Here is a 22479-nt window from a genome sequence, read left to right as displayed (position 1 = left end):
GTAAATACTACGGAAATTTTAACTATCTTTTAGAATCCTTGCATAGTAATAAAGTATTAAACCAGGATCTTGTACCAATTGGCAAAGAACTATTAAGAAAACTTGTTTGTAGCTTAAACGAAGAAAACTGTATGTTAGGAACATGTTCCCAATGCACACTTGCACATGTGTTAACTGTCAGTGATTATGATGAAGGGAAAAAAATTGTCTGGAAACAATGGGTTGACATTGAAAAAAGCCCAAAACAAGTTGAGCACAGCGGTACTGTAATAGATGTAATTTGAGAAATAAAAAAACAATTGCCTACATTTATAGTTCATTGCTATATTAAAAATGTGCAATCAGAAGAATTTGAAGCAAGGAAACTTAAAAATAATCCAAAGTCAGGAACTCTGCAAATTGATTTTGCAGAAAACTTTACTTGATTTCAAAGGATGAGATACAGTCCGCACAATGGTCTCATCAACAGGTAACTTTATTTACAGCTTGTGTTTGGACTGGTAATGCAACTTCCTCATACACCATTGTGCGTGATGATTTATCACATCAAAAACTCAGCATTAAAGTTTTTCTGTATAGTATAATTTAAGATATTCTCAAGAGGTTCCCTAATTTGGAAAAACTGTCAATATTCTCTGATGGTCCCTCACATCAATTTAAAAACAAATATACAGCTGGACTCTTGTGCTCAATGCAAAAACATTTCAAAATTGACTTTGTTTATTTTTCACCTAAGTCTATTTCATTTATAGCTTTCAATTGATTTGTTAAAAAATTTCAGCAAGTTTTGTTCAACAATGCATAGTCTAAGTCCCGTACGGAACCTGGAATGGCTGTGAAGTTTATCAATCCTGACTAGATATTTCGATGAAATAAACTTAAAAAAAAATCATGTATTACCTTATACTACAGTTATTACCTTATAGCAACAATATCTTGTTAGCGGGTTAGATAAATTTTTCTTTAATACATGATTCTTTTATAAAACAGTAGTTGTTTTAATTTCTCTGGAATTTTACAGTGGATGGTGTTATGTAGTTTTTTTCAAATTTTGTTGACATAATTTTTTTGTTGATATTTGTTTCCGTAAATAACATATTCCATATATTAGTAACAACAAAGAGAAGTTTTTATCTAACAAAAGTACATGTGCGAAAAGTTTACAATGAAAAACTTTAACCTTAATTTTCTCAGAATCTTTATTTTGTAACATAGTGTAATGTTTTATTGAGACAACTATTGTTAGTTTAATCTTTATTATTTAGACTTCTACATATCTTTTACAATGTCTGTTCTCTAGTGACAAGTGACAGACGTAACACCGACAGGTGAACTAACTCATGTTAAGGTTTGTTCACACTAAGCTGTTTATGTTACATCTCCCTCTTTTACAACTGAAAACACTAAACTAAAAAATACAATATTTAAAATATGATTAATCTCTATATCTAGCTGGTTTTATAATGGAACGACCAGAGCGGGTTTTGTTAGGGAGTCTTCAAGAGAATCAAAATTGCAATTTTACATCCTTCATAAAGTTATCAAACTCTTCGTCTTCTTCCTGTACCCTAGTGAAGAAGAGGAACCTATCATAAGTTTCATTTTTCAGTGGTGAGCAGTATGTTTTAAACGCATTTATTACAACATTATACTGTTTCCTCTCCTCATCACTGAGCTTAAATGTTTTAAATATGTCTTGGGCTTCTTCCCCTGATAGATTTAAAAATATTTCAATCTTTATGCTCTCTTGTTTGCTGGCCAAATCCGCTGCTTCCATGTATATTTTAAAGCTATCTAGAAACTTCTCAAAGTTTTGACTTGCATTTTGATCAAAACGGATCCCGTTAGGCGGCTTAAAATTAGAATCCATTGTATTTAACTACGGGTTCAGACACCTGACACCATGTATTGTTTTATTGAGACAACTATTGTTAGTTTAATCTTTATTATTTAGACTTCTACATATCTTTTTCAATGTCTGTTCTCTAGTGACAAGTGACAGACGTAACACCGACAGGTGAACTAACTCATGTTAAGGTTGGTTCACACTAAGCTGTTTATGTTACACACAGCACCTTCATTCACTAGTGTCTTCAATTATTTAAGTTTTTTTCTTTCCTTGTAAATGGGTTAACCATATCAACAACTTTCAATAATCATAAATTGGCTTTTCAAAAGTAAAGCCAATGCTAACGCAATGATTATTAAAAATAATAGTAAAACTCCTGGACATATACAGAAGATATTATTGAAAAGCAAATTAGGGACTTTTCAAAGATTATCTTCCAAAACCTTCCACAGATGGGCAGCCTATGTCAACCAAATTAACATAGAGGAATTTCAAAATTTTAACGTATGCAAGAAGCAATTATTCAAAACAGTTATATAAGCAACTTTCAATAATCATAAATTGGCTTTTCAAAAATAAAGCCAATGCTAACGCAATGATTATTAAAAATAATAGTAAAACTCCTGGACATATACAGAAGATATTATTGAAAAGCAAATTAGGGACTTTTCAAAGATTATCTTCCAAAACCTTCCACAGATGGGCAGCCTAGGTCAACCAAATTAACATAGAGGAATTTCAAAATTTTAACGTATGCAAGAAGCAATTATGCAAAACAGTTATATAAGCAACTTTCAATAATCATAAATTGGCTTTTCAAAAATAAAGCCAATGCTAACGCAATGATTATTAAAAATAATTCTAAGATTCATCGACCAAAACTACTTGACACAGACGAATGATATTTTTGAAAGGCAAATTGGGAACTTTTCAAGATACCCTCTTCCAAAACCTTCCGCAGATAGGCAACCTAATTCAACCAAATTAACATAGGAATTTCAAAATTTTAACGTATGCAAGAAGTAATTATGCAAAATGGCCATATAAGCAACTTTCAATAATCATAAATTGGCTTTTCAAAAGTAAAGCCAAGGCTAACATAATGATTATTAAAAATAATTCTAAAACTTGGGAATAATATTACTTCATACATTTGGAATGTTTTGTTTTAGTCTAAAGCATATTTTGCCATATACTATATAAAATAAAACAACATATTAAACGAGAAAATTATTATTTAATCCATATAACATTTGTTTATAAATGAATTCATATACACTCTGGGCCAAAATTAACCGGCCACCTTGAAAATGGGTAATTTTTAATGTCTTATATCTCCTAAACGTCTGGTAGCAGAAAAGGATCAGTTCATGGATACCTTACAAGAAGAGATCGGAAAAGTGAGACCAACACAAGAAATAATAATAGCAGGGGACCTAAATGGAAGAACAGGGAAACGACAAATTGATATCATGATAGGCCGTTTTGGAGAAGATGTGACAAACGATAATGGAGAAAGACTAATTGACCTGTGCGAACTGAACAATCTGAAAATTACCAACGGCTTTTTCAGACATAAGGACATACATAAATACACGTATGTACAAACAACGAGAAACATCAGATCCATTATCGATTACATAATTGTCAGCAAAAGTAGTACTATCAAAATTAGAGATACACGAGTAAAGAGAGGAGCAAAATGTGGCACTGACCACCGATTAATAATTTCACATATGGGGTTTCCCTACACATTGAACACCCAAACTAGAAGGAAGAAAGAACACGAAGAAGACCAAGTAGAAAATGAACAGAAAGAAGAAGAAATGAAGTTCAACAAATTTACTTCAAGAAGAATCCATAAGGGACCTATACCAGAGAAGACTGGACCAGAAGTTACAGGATTTCGGCTTTAGAAACCTCAAAGAAACGTACGAGCACGTCAAACACAGCATAAAAAAGTCGGAATTAGAAGCTTTGGGGAAACTTGAGAAAAGAAATACCCAACACAAAGTAAAAATAAACAAAGAAACCAAAAAATATATCGAGGAGAAGAAAATTCTATATATGAAAAGTATGAGCACCCAATCCCCAGAAGACACACAGAAGTACAACAGAGAAGTAAAACGAAGAAGGGCAAAAGAATGAAGAATGGGAAGAAACATGTGCACAAATTGAACAATACATAGGAGGAACAAGGAATTCGGAATCCTGGAAAATACTGAAATCTTTAAGGAAGAATAACAACGAAAAGGTCCAAATACAATACATATCAGAAAAAGAGTGGGAGACTACTATAAAGAACTACTCACAGAAAACCGCCCAGATTTCATAGAGACAGACACAGAACAGGAACAACAACAAAATCAGAATGAATAACAGATTGAGATAACATTAATCGAGGTAAAGAATGTCATAAAGACTTTAAAGAACAAAAAATCAGGGGGACCAGTAGGAATCGTTAATGAACTAATTAAGTACGGAACGGACAAACTACACAGAATTATACACGAAATATTCAGTAACACTATATACCTGAACGAAATACCAGATGAATGGTCCAAAGCATATATAACCTCGATACATAAAAAGGGGGATAAGAAGAAATGCGGGAACTACAGAGGCATCAGTGTGATAGCATGTATGGGCAGGTTATATGGAAAAATACTGAAAGAAAAACTGGAAAAATCTACCTCAAATAAAATCGGAGAAGATCAGGCGGGGTTGACGGCAGGAAGATCTTCCATAGACCACATATATACACTCCAACAATTGAAAAAAAAAATGGCAAAAAATAGACCAGTACACATGGCATTCATAGATTTAAATGGCATATGACACGGTCCTCAGAAAACAACTATGGAACACGATGAAGGAAATCGGAATAACTCAGAGGTTAATAGAAGCCGTAAAAAACGTTTACAACAACAACAAGGTAAGAGTTAAAACCGGAAATAAATAGTCCAACGAATTTAAGACCACAAAAGGCTTATTGCAGAGATGCTCTACATCTCCGACACTGTTCAAGATATTCCTCGAACAAATATTAAAACCATGGAAAAGGAAATGTAAGGGATGGGAATACCAATCCGGGACAACTTCTTGTACACATTAAGCTTTGCAGATGACCAGTGGTAACGGCTCAAGATGAAGATCTGTGCTATATGCTCCGAAAATTAGAAAAGGAATACACAAAAAATGGACTGGAAATAAATCTAGAAAAGACCAAATATTTAACAACAGAGCAAGAACCAGTGAGAAACTTAGGAAATAGGCGATAATAGGGAAATTAACGGCACTGACAAATTCAAATATTTAGGATTCATACTCTCAAAAAATGGAACCACCCAGCAAGAGATAACCAGCAGATTAGCACAGACAAGAACATGTATTAAACAAATGAACGGGGTACTGTGGGATAGACAGATTACCAGAAATACAAAGAAGAGAATTTATAACACCTTGGTACGCAGTATAATGACCTATGGAGCAGAGAATTGGGTAATAAATAAACGAAACTTAGGAGATAAAACTAAGAATGGCAGTAGAACAAGACATACTCAGCTACATCAAAGAAAAACGTTTAATTTGGTATGGACATGGGAGAAGAACAGATCATACAAGGTGGATAGCAAAGATTTCGGATTGGAGCCCAATAGGAAGGAGGAAAAGAGGTAGACCCCGAAGATCATGGAGGGATGAAGTGGACGCGGCCATGGAAAGACGAGACCTTAGTGATGGAGACTGGCAGAACAGAAAGGACTGGAGACGTTGGCTTAAAGAAGGAAGGCGGCGAAAGCTGTAAATATCCTTATATAGATAGACGTGTTGTCCGATTTAAGTGATTTTTTTAATATGTTATAGCCTTATTCCTTGACAATATCTTTATAATAATATTGTTGCTAAACAGGTAAATTTTCATTGTATACGGATGTACGAATCAAACTGTGTTTTTTTCTTAAAGTTTGCATCACCATGTGGAATATTCTAGCATTTGTAGAATACTGAAATTAAATCGTAACTATAGCCTCATGCTTTCTCAACATTTTGTTTTTTGATTGATTCGCTTATGTTGGATAATACAAAAGTTACGTGCTTTAACAACTAGACATGTTTTTTATCAATTTTTATCTCCGCGGAAGAGAAAAATAATCTTTTTGAAAAAAATTCATTTTTTACAGTAAAAATCCAATGAATAAAATCTTCGAAGAAAATTCAAATTAACAATATTTTGGAAATCAAAGGCTAATTGAAAAAAAAATTGGGTATCCATAATGGGTGTTGCCGCCTCTAGCCCTTAGGACTTCTTGGAGCCGGTTTGGCAATCCATTCATGATATCCTGGATATCAGATTGGGGGATATTGTGCCACTCCTCTACCGCAGCTGTCTTCAGCTCTTTAAAGTATGCAGGTATGTATCTTGCTCTTACCCGTCTTTTGAGATTGTCCCAGATATGCTCAATTGGGTTAAGATCGGGACTGTGTGATGGCCATGGTAGAACTTGAATCCCAACCTCATTAAGGTACTCACGGGTAGATCTTGCTGTAAGGCAACGTGCATTGTCATGCATTAGTCTGAAGTTATCACCAATGAATGGTGCAAAAGGCATGACATGGTCTTGGAGAACTTCTTGCACATATACTTGGGCATTCACACTGCCTCTACCGAACACAACAAGATCAGTACGCGCTTCGTAATAAATACGTAATACGTAATAAATCATTATTGACCATCCTCGGTAAGCAGCTGACACGTTGGCGTCCATCTGGACTTTTTAGGGCTATTCTGCTCCCATCTGAGAACAGTATATTCTTCCAGTCCGCCATAGTCCAGTTAGCATATTCTCGCGCAAAATGAAGTCTAGTCCTACGGTGTTGTGGGAGCAGTTGTGGTGCGCGAGCTGGACGAAAAGCCCTCAAGTTTATTTCTGACAGTCTTCTTCTAATCGTTTGTCTACTCATACTAACGTTTCTCACCTCAAGAAGAGGCCTACGAGCTTCAGAAGCGGTGCAAAAGCGATTTCTCAATACTTTAGTGACAATGAAGCGGTCATCTCGAACTGAAGTGCATCGTTTTCGGCCTTGACCTGGCCTGCGGTTATACGATCCTGTCTCCCGAAATCGTCTGATGGCATTTTGTACCGTAGTTCTGGGTACATCGAGTATACCAGCAATATGACGTTGACTATAACCAGAATCAGCTAAAGCCACTGCCCTAGCAGCATCAGTTGGAACGAATGGCATTTTTAAAATCACAAACAATAAATAGGTAAGCACTAAAATTTCAACTTAAACAATATTCGCTCACAATGATATAAAATTACAATTTTAATTACAAATTTAATTTTAACTACAAATTGTTCAAGAATTGTTATTAACACAGAAACATATTTGCAACAATGTCGTACAACAACTCTATGTCAAAAATCCTTCGATGACACAAATTTAGGAAACAAACTGTCACAGGTAACGTAAACAAAACAATAATAAAGGTGGTGGGGTTAATTTTGCTGGTTAGTTAAATCGTCTGTATTGATGAAAAACATGGCTAGTTGTTAAACTACCTAACTTTCGTATTGAAGTATATATTCATTTGTATAAGCAAATGAATCAAAAAACAAAATGTTGAGAAAACATGAGGCTATAGTTAGTTTTTAATTTCAATATTTTATAAATGCTAGAATATTCCACAGGGTGGTGCAAACTTTAAGAAAAAAACACAGTTTAATTCTTACACCCGGTATACAATGAAAATTTACCTGTTTAGCAACCATATTATTATAACGATATTGTCAAGGAATAAGGCTATAACATATTAAAAAAATCACTTAAATCGGACAAAAGGTTTAAGAGATCAAAAATTACTCATTTTTAAGGTGGCCGGTTAATTTTGGCTCAGAGTGTAGTTCTAATAGATAAGAATCTTCTGATAAATGTTAGTATTTTTGTTGGTACTTTCTCCTTAATTCAACTATAACTACATTGTCATAAATTGTTTTCCATCAATTCAGTGTTGATTAAAAAGCACTTCTTTCTTCTTTTAACTTGTTTTCAGTACAACATTTTAAAACTGAAAAGAAACAAAACTGTTCATAAACGTCCAGGCACAAGACTTCCATTGATATTCTGAAACAAAGATTACAATAATTAGAAATATTTAGCATGTTATATGAAATATATAAACAAAAAAAAACAATACTTTGTTATTCTACAAAAAAATAGAGAATGTGGTCCAATAAAAAATTTCCAGCTGCATGATGGTTCAAGCCTCAAAATGCATAAATGGCCATTTTAATACCTTTATTAGTGGTCTCGAGATGAGGCTAAGACGCCCACAGAATCCATATTGGAACCACCTACAAGTAGGGGGAAGAAAAGAAAATTAAGTTCCCAACGAAAACGCAAACCGACGCAATATACACCTGGCTGGTCTAAATCGTCAGAAAACTACTTCTCTTCTCCAAAAGAAAATTAATGTAATAAAAAGGAAAAAATAAAGCTGACACTTGCTGGGAAAACACCATTTGAAACATTCTCTTTATTTTTTGACGATATTGTATTCCAGAAGACACTCGAATTCAGCCTGACGTATGCCCGGGACAACAACAGACATGATTTCAAGCTCTCTCCAGCTCAACTGCAGAAGTTTTTGGTATTTTAATCATTACCGGTTACACACTTCCAGCGTGTGATATGTATTGGTCAAAAGACCCAGATAAAGGCGTGAAGCTGGTGAGAAAGTGAGAAATTTGCCAAGATATGTCCATTATTTTTGCTGATGAACGAACGATATTTGCAGTTTGGACTATTTGCTCAAAATATGTCTATAGATGAACAAATGGTTCCTTATTTCGGCCGACCTTCTGCAAAAATGTTTATGTGGGGTAAACCAGTGCGCTTTAGCTTCAAGGTCTGGTGCTTGTGTATGTCAGAGAGATATCTATACCAATTCATTCCTTATGGTGGCGCAAATCCAGAAAGGCAGAAATCTCAATACACATTAGGGACGCAAGAAGTTTTGCACCTGCTACATGTAATGCAAAACCATTCAGAACATAGAGTTTTCTTCGACAACTTCTTTTTGATTTATGCACTATACCACATTCTAGGTGAAAAACGAATTTTCTTTACTAGCACTGTGAGAGAGAATAGGTTACCAGGATGTCCTCTACAAAGTAGCAAAGTGCTTGAAAAGAAGAACAGGGGTGAGTTTGATCATGCTTTCGACAAAAAGACAGAAGTATCAGTTGCAAGGTGGAATGATAATTCAATTGTGACTGTTACCAGCAACAATGGAATGGTTCATCCAATTGTTACACTTAAGATATAATTGGAAGCTACAAAAGGAAGATTCAATACCTCAGCCCAGTATGATTAACAATTATAACAAACGATATATGGGAGGTGTTGACCTCCTAGATAATTCAGTATCAAATTACAGGATCCGAGTAGGAAGTAAAATGTGGTGGTGACCCTTGTTTATGGACCTTGTGGATTGCACAGTCGTGAATTCTTGGAGAATTTACAACATTGCGAATGGAACGAAAAAAGATTTACAGTAAAACAGCTGTCAGAAGTTTACCTTCTGATTTTCATTATGGCCAGACTTGTCATAATATCGTTCGCGAAGAGGAAGGACGTAGACGACGGTGCAGATCGTGCAAAATTAACTCGGTTTATAGTGCTTTCCATAAAAAATGAGATGCCATAATGACGCTACTGCCATACTACCACACTGCCAAGTAATCATTTTATCTTATATAATTAACTATTGTAGCAATATCTTTAGTCTTTAATTAATAAAACCAAGAAATTTCATTTACACACTATAAAACGTATAACTTTTAATTTACTACATATATTATGAGAAAGTTTCGTTAACGAAACATTATTTTTTTGTATATTGCAATTATTGTTTCTAATTTGAAGTGAAATATTGTTCTTATACCTTTATTTATAAAGTATATAAACTTGAATTGCAAAAAATCTAATTATTTCAATGCTTGGCCATTAATGGGTTCAAGTAATACCCTAAAATTGCTTTTAAATCATTTTAATTATTAAAAGCGCTTGTATCTGATAGACATAGTCATACTTTATTGATTCTTTAAGACAATCAAAATAAATGTATAGGATACGTCACTACAGAATTCAGTATAAAAAACATTAATGAGTATAATACAATATTCACAGAGTAACAAAATTGACAAAACATTCTTCTTCTTCTTTCAGTGCCTATTCGTTCCGAATATTGGCAATCATTCTGGCTATAATTATTTTATTGACTGATGCTTTAAATAGATTCGTTGTTGTTGTGGAGAACCATTTCCTCAGGTTCTTCAACCATGATATTCTCCTTCTCCCAATTCCTCGCTTTCCGAATACTTTACCCTGTAGGATTACCTTCAGTAATCTGTATTTAGTGCTGTTTCTCATTATATGTCCGAGATATTCCAACTTTCTCCTTTTAATGGTATACATCACCTCTCTTTCTTTGCCCACTCTTCGTAATACGGTCTCGTTGGTTATCTTGTCTGTCCATGATATCCTTAGAATTCGCCTGTATAGCCACATCTCGAAGGCTTTAAGTTTTTTCTCCATTGCTTCAGTTAGTGTCCAGGATTCAACTCCGTAATACAATATTGAGAAGATATAACATCGTAGGAGCCTTACTTTTATCTCCAGATTAAGATTGTGGCTTTTAAAGAGTTTGGCCATGTTATTGAATGCACTCCTAGCCTTCTCTATATATATGACAAAACATAAAATATATAAAATAACATTTTTACAAGTAAAATATGAAGCTACTGCAGTTTGTCCTCAAGATATTCATTTATAGAATAATATGCTTTTCTTAAGAGTAAATCTTTCAACATTTTTTTTAATTTAGAGAAAAGTTGTATTTCTTTCAGTTTTTGGCAGATGATTGTATAAGGTCAGTCCCATATATCTGACGCAATTTTGAAATTTGGACGTTCTGTGTTTACGAACTCGTAAAGATTTAGCACTTCTTGTATTGTAATAGTGATTGTCTGAATTTATTGGAAATGTATTGATTTCCTCTTTTACATAAAGTAAAGATTTATAGATATATAGACAGTAGAAAGTTAAAATTTGATGTTTAATAAAAATTGGTTTACAAGATTGTTGATAATCCAAATTAAAAATTTTACGGATAATTTTTTTTGTGTAATGAATACTTTGTTACTATCTACTGTGTTCCTCCACAAAATTCCATTATAGCACATGTGGCTGTAAGCAAGGTATATAAGAAACGTTCATTAATGCCGAGATGGGTAGTGTGTTTTTAATTCTAGATATAGCATAAAAAAGCTTTATTCAATTTCATGTTCACTGAATTCACTTGCTCTGACCATTTGAGATTACAATCAATGAACACACCCAAAAACTTTGTAGAGTTAGTGAAAGATAATATATTGTTTCTATCAAGGATGGTTAAGATATATTCATGGGTAGATGAGTTGTATGAATGAAAATAAATAATTTCCGTCTTTTCAATGTTTAATATTAGTCTGTTGGTATTACACCAATGTATAAAGCAGTCAACAACAGTCTTCATTGTCATTTTTAATTACTCAAGTGTGTGTGCAGAAACTATTAACGAGGTATCATCAGCAAACATTGATATTATAAGTGCTCTTATGTGATCTGGTAGGTCGTTAATAAAAATTAGGAATAATAATGGTCCCAGCATGGATCCCTGATGTACTCCTTTATTTGTCGTGTATGGTTCTGAGCTTGATTCTTTCATTTTAACAACACTCTTCATGTCACTTAAGAAATTTATTATCCATTCTAGAAATGTCACTCTGAAGCCAACGTTATATAATTTATTGCAAATAAATGTTATGTCTAAGCAGTCAAAAGCTCGTGATAGATCAAAAAATAGTCCTGCCACGTGGTTTCTACTATCTAATTCATCATAAATACACTCAAACAAGCTGCATGCAGCCAAGAGTGTTGACTTTTTTATCTAAAGCTGTGTTGGTTTGGAGTTAATAAATTGTATTCTTCTATAAAATTTAACATTCTGTTGTATACAACCTCCTCTATTACTTTGGAAATTATGCTAAGGACAGATACTGGTCTATAATTTGAAATATCATGAGGGTCATTCTTTTTGAAGATTGGAATAACTTTTGCCATTTTATGTATGGATGGAAATTGGCTGGTTGTTATTGAGAGATTAACTAAATGGGTTAAAGGAATCAATATATGATCACTTATCAGTTTTATTATTTTTACAGATATGTTATCAATACCAGTATAATACTAGGCTTATTTTTTAGTTGATCGATTGAATTTTTTATTTGGATTGGAGTTACGGGTAAAAAGAAAAATGTTGTGTGACACATTTTTGAGGTAGTGCAAGAAGAAGGCAACGATGTGCCAAAATGAGTTTGAAGATTGTATTCTGTAATTGTAGCAAAATATGAGGCAAACGAATTAGCAATATCACAAGACTTGGTAATAATTTTATTATCATAATGTAGAATATCAGATCAGACCTGTTCTTTTGCCTACCAGTTTCACTGTTTACTAAATTCCAAATTGTTTTTGGTATATTGTTAAGATTGATTAATTAAGAAGAAATCCCTACTTTAAACATCAACATATGCCTGTAACTTATGGGTTTTTTATCTTTTTTCGATACTTTATTGGCTTATAAATTTACACTAAGTAAAAATACTTTAAGGTCACTGAAGTGCCCCTCGAAAACATTTGATTTATAAAGGTGTGGTTCGATATTTGTCAATATGTAGTCCAATTTTGTAGATGATGTTTTACCCACTTTATCTACGAAAACTCTTGTAGGAACCTCAGATGTGACTCTCAGATTATAATTTACTAAAAACTCATTAAAATATTGCTTATTATTAGACATGACAAGATAATCAATGTTTAGATCCACACAAAAATAAAAATCATGATATAATTTGCTGCATAGCGCCAATATATTGTGTAATTTACACAGAAAATTGTGAACTTCTCCTGATGACGAATGATAAACACTAATAACACAAATTTTCCTATTGGCTATAAACAGGGAAGTCACACAGCACTCACACACCATTTCTTCACTAAAGTTAGAGACTTCTAATGTTTTGAATTTAATATCAGCTTTGATATAGATGATGGATCCTCCATGGATATGGAACTTTCCACAAAAATAAGAGGTGATGTTGTATTCATATGTTGGGGTCATAAATTGAATGTTTTCTTCAGTACACCAATGTTCTGATAGACAAATTATATCAGGTGTTTCTTGCAATGTTAAGACTTCAAGCTTGAGTAACTTATTTGTCAAAGATTGAGCATGTAGATGCAATATTTTTAGACAACTGTCTGGTGATGATAAAAGTAACGTTTCTCTTTAATTTATTTGACTAAAAAAGAGTCTGGTCTATCTTCTCCAGTTGACAGACCTCTATTGTGGTGCTCTCGATCTAAAAATTTTCTTCCTAACTTAAAATTAAATCGTTCAATGCCAATTTTTTTGGCCAAAAAGCAGGATTGTAAATTCCTTCCCTTAAGTCAGGTAGTACACCTATCATAAAACATTGATTATCCCTTCTTTTATGGTCAGTTGGTAACAATTTTACTTTTATATCCTCACAGTTTGTCTTAGTTATTATGAAACTCTTGATGTGGTCCGCATTTACACTATTCAGAACTTTTGAGATGAATAGCCACAATTTTTTGTCTAGTTTTTCGGATTTTCCATGGAAATCCTTGATCACCAATTCCAGTTCCCATTATTTTCTTGCGTCTTTTTGTCACAATCTGATATCCTTCATCATTCATTTTATTCTCTGAACTCCCCGTTGTGATTAAGATTCATTTTTGTGCTTTCCTCATTCTCAACAGTTAAATTTGTAATGTAGTCACATGTTTGGTTTGAATTTCCATTAAATTATGCATTTAATTCATTTGTAGTAATTTTTGAAATGCCCTGTATATTGGAATTCCTTTCAACATGATTGGTGTTTTTATCATTAAATTTTTTATTTGAGTCAGTTTCATTATTTGTTTTGTATTTAGAATTCGTTAACTGGACACTGGCCGACTTATCTTCATTACCTTGAGTTTTTATTAAGCCCTCATTTACAGTTGCGATGTGCTTTTGTGAGATTCTGGTTCTGGTTATTTCTGATTTCAATAAATTTAATTTTTCTAGCAAATGTTCATTATTTGATTTTAATAGATTATTGTTATTTAATAATAAATTGTACTTATCATTTTTTTTCAGCTAGCAGCCTTTTTAACCACTGATTTTCTATAGCTATGGCACTAAATGATTCAATGGGTTGTCCATCACTATTTTGGCAACAAATTACCCGTGAATCTCCTACTTTGAAGAATTTCACTTTATTTGTCACAGCACATGAGATGTGATAACTATTTCCACATACTATACAAACGAGTGTTTTATTAGGCTTAGTTTGACAACATTTAAATGTATTCTCTTCAAAATCTACCTCTTTTACTACAGACAGAGGTGATGGCACGATAAACTCTCCAAAGATTTGGTTGTATTTCAACATGCTGGAGGTCCTTCACACTTTGCTATACCTGTGCTTCAATTTTTAAACGAAACATTTCCGGCTCGTTGGATAGGTAAAAAGTGAGATAAAAAGAATGGTGGATTGGTCTAATAGGTCACTGGATTTAATACCCTTAGACTTCTTCTGATGGGAGTATTTAGAAACAAAAATTTATGCTACTCAACTAGAATCTGTGGATGATTTACGACAAACAATAGACGATGAATGCTGACAATTAAATACAAACATGTTAAGCAATGTCAGAGAAAAATTTCAAAATTTGTAAGTGAATGGCATTCATTTTGAACCGTTATTGTAAAAAGTTTTGGTGGTGAAATGTGAAATGTTCATTCTAAATGTTTGTAATAAAATTTTTACAAAAAATAAATAATTAATTTTTTTTCAATCCAGTTTTCTAGCTTTGTATTTATTTTTCTCATAGACATGGGGGTGAGGGATGTCCTTCCCAGCAAGCTTACACATGTCTCCTTACCTAATGTCTTCCCCTTCAAATATAAATTGACATGTTTTTACGCTTATCCTAAATATTAGAAGTTCAAAAGTTTTTTAAGGATAAGTTACATCTGAAATAGACAGTATTATCTGAAAAACACTGTATAAAATATATATGCATAAGAGACTAAGAAAGAAAATATACCGAATATCAGTTGGTACCCATTTGAAGAAATGAGTACCTTTGCTTTTTATCTTAAGCAAGAGGAAAAAAATATATTTTTTGCATGTTCTGTAACAATAAATCAAAAACCGTAACTACTAGGGATTGTAACATTTTGTAATATAATTAAATATTTGTCAAAGACGTAATATGGCTAAGAGCTATACTGCCCTCCTAACCTAAAACGGTGTATCTCAAGAAAAGACAGCTTTAGGGAACATGCATTTTAGTAAATCCACAAACTTCACTCATTCCTTCCTTTCATTTACATTTTTAAACGTGGTTATAATCAAGTTCAAGTGTATATTTTATAATTATATTGTAGTAGTTTAAAAATTATTGTAGTTATTTATTTTTATGAGATGTCTATTTGGATAAGGATCAGCCTTAACAGTAAAAGACATCTCAAAAATGTAAGGTTAATATTTTCCTAACTTGAAATGTCAATTTGTTTATTCCTTTTTTTTTTGCAAATAAAACCAGAATTATTATTAATAAAAAAATAAACGTATATTTGAAGTTTCAGTACTCAAAACTGAATTTCACTTTTACAAAACTAGAATTCAATCTAATGGGTGTTAAAAACAAGCTCGTATGTCTATACTAATTTCATACTAAATTCGGTTTCTCTCTGTTAGCAGAACAACCTCATACTGTTTTTTCACACTAATTATGTGTGCTATATGCAGTTTTCAGAGTACTACAACTGTATACAAACGGATGCTTATAATCAAGCAGAATGACACATGCTCTAATTTGATACAGATTAGAACTAGTGTCCCAGAATGAAGTGTTCTTGGACCCATTTTCTACATTTTTTATGCCAGAGATACCTCTGAACTAAATATGGATACTATTACTACTAATTTGCTGATAAGAAAAAGCAGCACTTAAAAACTGAACTAAACCATGGAGAATCAAGCTGAATGAAACTAAATCAAAATGTCTGGGTATCACTTTTCAGACAAAGCAAGTGGAAAAGGAGAAGTTTGAATTCATATATTTCCACCTATGATCTTTTACCCATATAAAATGCTACCAAGTAATATAGTCAGAAAAGTGAAACTCTCCAGAAAGCTTAAGCACACTGGTCAAAAAGAAAGGGGAAAGAACCTCTTCCTCACAAGGCCAGCAACCATAAATAAAGTCCAATAAAGATAACTTCACCAAGGGCCTGGGGAAAAGACACTCCCAAGAGGAAACAATGATAAATTTCATACAGATGAATCTTCAATGTGCCAAGGCTGCTTCATATACCATTGACAAAGAATTCACAAATGAAGCCACAGTTGTAGCACAAATCTAGGAACCTTGGGTAGTTAGTAGCTTTAGCTGATTTAGATTCAATCCAGAAAAGTCCAACTAATGTCTCCAAAATACTGTCCCCTTTCAGTGGTTCATGGTGGCGATAAAATAAAAGCCAAATATTACGGCGTTGGAGCACAAATTAGTCCAACTTTTCAAGTCATACCATCCAAACATAACCTAGTCACTGAACAAACTATAACTGCCAATATTTCACTAACTTAGATTTGCCTAGTGGATAGCACCAGATAGGAACAAATGTCAGTTGCATAAAAGATAGTTTTTCATACAGAATAAGGTCAAAATTTCCCAGAATTCAGTTCTGTATAAGAATGCTTATGCAATATTTTAGTATGTAATGGACAATATTCTTCAAGATTCAAAATTAAAAATTTTTAGTTTAGTTATTTTGTTTTATTGATATACTGGTTTGCTCCCATTCCAAAAAAGTATATGTTAATATACAGTATAAAAATTAATATCTGTAATTGTTTACAAACTGAGTGAAATTAAAATCTTAATTATAAATAAAATAAAATCTTAATTGTATATGAAACAAGTTTAAAGAAAACAAAATTAAAATAAACAAAAAAAGTATCAATAACTTGTCAGGCTCTTATTATCAGATTTTTTAATGAAGCCAAGGAGACAACAAATATTTCTAAATTGTTTCTATTTATAATTTTCAGTGTTAGCTCAATGGGTGAGTGCATACCATAATTTGTACTGTGAAAAGGTATATAAAACAGATCAACATATCTGATACTTCTGGAGGGAACATATAAACTAATAGATTGAAGAAGTTCAGGACAACAAATTAAACCATTATTATCAGAGTTATCTCGTTGAGTTTTTAATAAATTCATGTTGAGTGTTTTTAAAGTACCTGTATAATCATGATTAATAATGAGTATGTTTAATTTATATGCACAATATCTTAAAAATTTGTTCTGCAATCTCTCCAATGTAGTAGAATGAACTTGGTATTGTGGAGAATACAATAGATCATATTTGAGTTTAGTTACGACCAAAGCATAATAAACTGTTCTTAAAGCCCAAACAGATAGTCTCAGACAGTTTTGAATGATAAAGCCTTAAGATTTTAATGAATTAATTGTTACATAATTTATATGTTGTTCAAAATGCAACTGTTCATAAAATCTGACTCTTAAGTCTTTTATTGTTTTGACATAAGACAATTAATTATCATTAATTGTATAAGAAGTATCATATTTTTAAAACCTTTATAAAAACTTATATAGCAGCAGTTAGCAACATTTAAATTAAAAATATTATTCTCACACCAAATACTCAACTCATTGATTTTATATTGCAGAAAAAAAGTTACACAAGAAAAAATGGAACAATTTTAAAATAAAGAAATCTTTGGGCAGTGATGATAGTTCATATGATAAGAATTCTGAATTGGAAGAAAGTAGTGGTGACTATGATGATAGTGACAATGCAACTGTAAGTGAGATACATTAAAGAAAATGCATTAAGCTCAACAAGATTAGTGTATTGTTGCATAGTTAGAACTATTTTGGAATATTGTTCAGTTATTTGGTTGCCCTATTTTCAGAACAATTTTGATACCATAGAAAGAGTCCAGCATAAATGTTTAAGATATTGTGCTTACCACAGTACTATTGAAAATCATGACTATTCCCGTATCGAACAACAATTATCTTTAGCCTCACTCAAGAACCATCATGATATGTCAGGAGCTACATTCATATATAAGATAATACATGGATTGATTGTCCAAACATGTTAAGCCAGATTAACTTTATTGTTCCCCATCAAGCTCTATGTTACCGCAATTTTTTTAATATTCCTTCCCACAGAACAAAATGTTCGTGATTTTGATATTTTCAATATAACTGTAACTCAGTTAAAAAGATCTCTTGCTTTGTGATACGTTTATTGTTGAATTTTGTTCTTGTTACATTTTGTTTGGTGTTTTTTAGTATGTAACATTTTTAGTCTTATTTTTTTTAAACTTTTTAATATTGTTTTTATATTGTAAGTAATTTCAAGTTTTGAGTCCTAACTAATTTATATAAATCTAAAATGATCAAAATGTCCAGTAAAATACAAGAGCCAATTCCCCATACAAGAACTGAAAACAAAGTTGAGGTTATGTTAGAAGATGAGCCCAATCGTGTAGAACCAAATAATAGTTTTAACTCTGGTTCAGCTGATATTTTGTGTAATATACCAATTTCACATGGAATAATCTTACCATGAACTACACCAAATGAATTTTATTGTTTATTTGTTTATCACTATGTTATAGATTTACTTATTAGGGAATCAAATAAATACTTGAAACAAAAAATAATTTATGGTATTGTTAATGAAAAAATTACACCATACTATATTGCTGCTGATGGAAAGGAGTTGTCTTCGACTCAGACAATTTGGATGGGTCTAGATAAAAAGTCCTCAGTGTGAGACTAATGAAGCAACAGCTTTTGCTTCAAAAATGTCATTAGTACACAATGGGGAATGAGCAAAAATAGATACGAATATATTTTCCATTTTTTTCATGCTACTGACAATCAGAACTATGACAAAGATGACAAGTTATTACACCAGTATATCCCCAGTAAACAACATAAAAGTTGAGAAAAATTATTGAAACAATGTGCTGCTGGTGGATATACTTATGCAATAAAATTGTATAGAGGAAAAATTAGTCAACCAGGGAATACAAGTGTTGCAACAGATATGGTGTTGCAACTTATGGCACTACTATTAAATAGTGGTAGAACATTGGTGACAAGCAATTTTTACACAAAATTACTTTATCTCAGCAAATAAATGCAGTAAATTCTTATTTAATCGGAACTCTATGTTTCAAAAGGAAATTTAATATCACATGTGGTTTCTGTTATATTAAAAAAGCGTGAAATGCAAGCTGCACAAGACAGAGACAGATGGAAAGAGCTGAGGGAGACCTATGTCCAGCAGTGGAGGCATACAGGTTGATGATGATGATAAAATGAAAGCAATACAGAGCAGTACAAACATAATCATAGATAAGTGGAATGATAAAAGAGATGTATTGTTTTTGAGTAGTAAAGATGCATCAGAAATGTAAGATGTATATACTTCAATAGGCACTGTTAAAAAACCATCCACTATAATAAAATATAACAAAACGAAATCCTGTATTGATGTGTCAGACCAGAAAGAAGCATATGTACCTAAAATTCAGAAACATTTTATTATTTGACAAAAACCAAATATAGTATTATTTTTTTATTTCTATGGAATAAGTCATACCGAAAAATTATTTTTGAGTTGTTAACACAAACACAGCAGTTGTAAACATGCATCTACTTTTCACAGAAGAAAATGTACAGAACTCAGTGAACTAAATGAAGAACTGGTAATGGCATTAGTTCAGTTGGATATGAATGACAACAGACCAGCAGAAAAAGAATTAGACCATTGTCTCACAGACAACAAAACATGACAGATATTCATCATGTTACAGCAACATTGCTATGAAATACAGACATGCACAGGCCATAACAGATGCTAAAATCCACAATGTGCATACCATCTAATGAAGTTAATCTGTATCTATGTCACAAATGATTTTTTCTCTAAAAAAGCACTGTGTCCAAATGTGATGCACATGGTCATGTATGAAGCCAAACATATTTGAGTTTTATACTAGATCTCGTGTACCAAATATGGAAACACAATAAATGCAATTGAAATAAAGATTGATTTTCCTAAAAAATTATTTAATTTAGTCTACATATTTCAATAAAACAATTTTTGAAATACAAAGTATCTGGTCCAACAATAAAATTTTAGTAGGTATATTAACTTAGTGTTGAGTCAGCTAAAGACAGAAAATCATTCATTGTGTAATGTAACTAAGAACAATGTGTTACTAAGGAGTAACTTCATGAAGGAGCATTAAGGGATGCTACTTCTTAACTAGTATGATACATTAAATGAACATCGGACAAACACAAATCTTATAAAAAAACAAACTATTATATTTTCTAGTCTACAGAATTGGGAACTAACAAATTTACAACAGGTAATGAATTGCATTGAACTATTTTCACAATATAGGAATTAAAGAAAAGATGTTTGATGACTAACAATAGAAAAAGTAATAAAATCTATTCATGAGGTATTTAACTCAGATCAAAATTTCTTGGATGAAAATGTTAAATTAGGATATTAGATAATAACAGGATTAATCCCACTTAAATTGGGAAATGCAAAAGACAAGTAGATAAACTAATTATAATTGTATGAAAATATTAGCGTAAGAGGTACAAGAGGCCTAATTAAAGCTCTAGACTCAACTTATATCAACTATAATTTACAAAAAAATCAAATGTATTATCCCGAAATTTCAACAATGGATCAATGTATTGTGTTTTACTTACTATTTAACTTACAGGGGATATTTTTCCACTGAAAACTCTAGTTTTTGTATAGGGCTCATAAAAAAAGACAGCAGCTGTATTTATTGATCTTTAAGGTGCATCTGAGACTATTAGTTCCCATAATTACCGAATTAAGCGATAAATTAATTATTGAAAACCATACCACACTTCCAAAAATTAATGTAGGACCAAGCGTCTATATTCTTTGCTACAACTGTTAATATAATTGTTAAATTGATTACTTACTTCCATTGTTTCATGATAGATTCCTCACTGGATGGAATTGACACTAAACTCGCAAATGAATCTATTTGAAAATGAAAACACTTTTTTTTTAATTAGTGTTATGAAATTAAAATGGCGTAGATCCATGTTCAAATTTAATCCTCTCATTTCATAGTATGAAAAAAACCTCATCCACTCAACGGCTTACCGCTCGCTGCTCGACGCCATCTGTTATCTGTTGTTCGGTGGCCATCCATCTCGTCAAGCATTTCCGATATGCGCACGCATTGTGTCCGTGCCCCAAACAGGTGTGTTCCGTATTTGGAAGGCAAAATTGCAGTAGGACCGTTAACACAGATTTGAGTCTTTGGGTGAAAAAAGACTAAAAAAAAAAGAAAAAATTGAACAATGATTAGTTTAGGGCACCCAACATAACCAAATATTTATATATTAATCAAGGCACCGCGTCACAGTGTTGCCATATTTTAATATGTATATGAATGTTTAAAATATAAAGTTACTTTTACGAAATTATAATTTGTGTTATAAGTATAAAACAGCATTCATAAATATTTTTATTCTACTTTAAATGCAGTTAAACATTGCAAATTAATAATTTAAGTTTAAGTTATAAAATAAATTTAAGTTTAGTTTAATGTAGTGTACTGTTTAGTTTATCTTCATTTTTCATCTTTAATTTAATTTAATTAAAAACTATGAATTTTTATATCATTTCAATGCATTTCTATTATGCATTTTTTAAAATTCATCTTTATGCAATGTGAGAGTATGAAATAACTGAGGATATGGCAACACAGACATCATTAAAGCTTACATTAAATGATAAATTCGTCATTATCATAAGAAGTATTTATATGCTGGACTTAAGAGTACTCAGTTTTTAGTTAGTCAAAGGTTTTGGATACTGCCTTCTAAACAAGCCGTTAATTCAGTATTGTCCAAATGTATTAGATGTTTGAAACAATTTCCCAAAACCTTAGAACCCCCTATCGGTAATTTGCCAAAATTTCGTCTCGGTGCCATTAAACCTTTTTCGATTTATTGATTAGATTATAGTGGACCATTTTCTCGGAACTGTTCATCCAATAAAACCGTTCCCAAATTCGCTGAAGGGTTTTCTTTACACCGAAATGCCCTCCTGATAGACTGGCGTGTAACTGACGAAGTACTTCGGCTATTCTGCTCTTTGGGATCACCAACTGTTTCTCTACTCTGAACCGTCATCATTTCCAGTACTCGTTTTAGCAAGCTATCTTTCATGATAAATGAGTCCCACTGGGCCCAATACGTCTTAACTACTGAGCATAGGTTTGATATTTCTTGCCAAGGTGGTCGACGGTTTTCTTCTTTCCATTTTCGAATTTTTTGTATAACTGAATCTCTCTCTTGTTCTTCCCTTATCTTAGTAGGCGT

General features: G+C 32.3%; 1 long non-coding RNA gene across 1 annotated transcript; it reads right to left on the bottom strand.

Moving 5' to 3' along the window:
* Positions 1–3066: 3066 nt before the first annotated feature.
* LOC140450073 (uncharacterized) lies at positions 3067–21279 on the bottom strand. The gene is made up of 2 exons (XR_011951948.1): positions 21067–21279; positions 3067–7975 (listed from the first exon to the last, which is right to left on the bottom strand). It is a non-coding gene; the product is annotated as an uncharacterized lncRNA (long non-coding RNA).
* Between the last annotated feature and the right edge of the window lie 1200 nt (positions 21280–22479).

This window comes from Diabrotica undecimpunctata, chromosome 9, assembly GCF_040954645.1.
Source record: "Diabrotica undecimpunctata isolate CICGRU chromosome 9, icDiaUnde3, whole genome shotgun sequence".
NCBI lineage: Eukaryota > Metazoa > Arthropoda > Insecta > Coleoptera > Chrysomelidae > Diabrotica > Diabrotica undecimpunctata.
The sequence above is the reverse complement of the archived record's forward strand: the minus strand, read 5'-3'. Positions and strand labels throughout refer to the sequence as shown.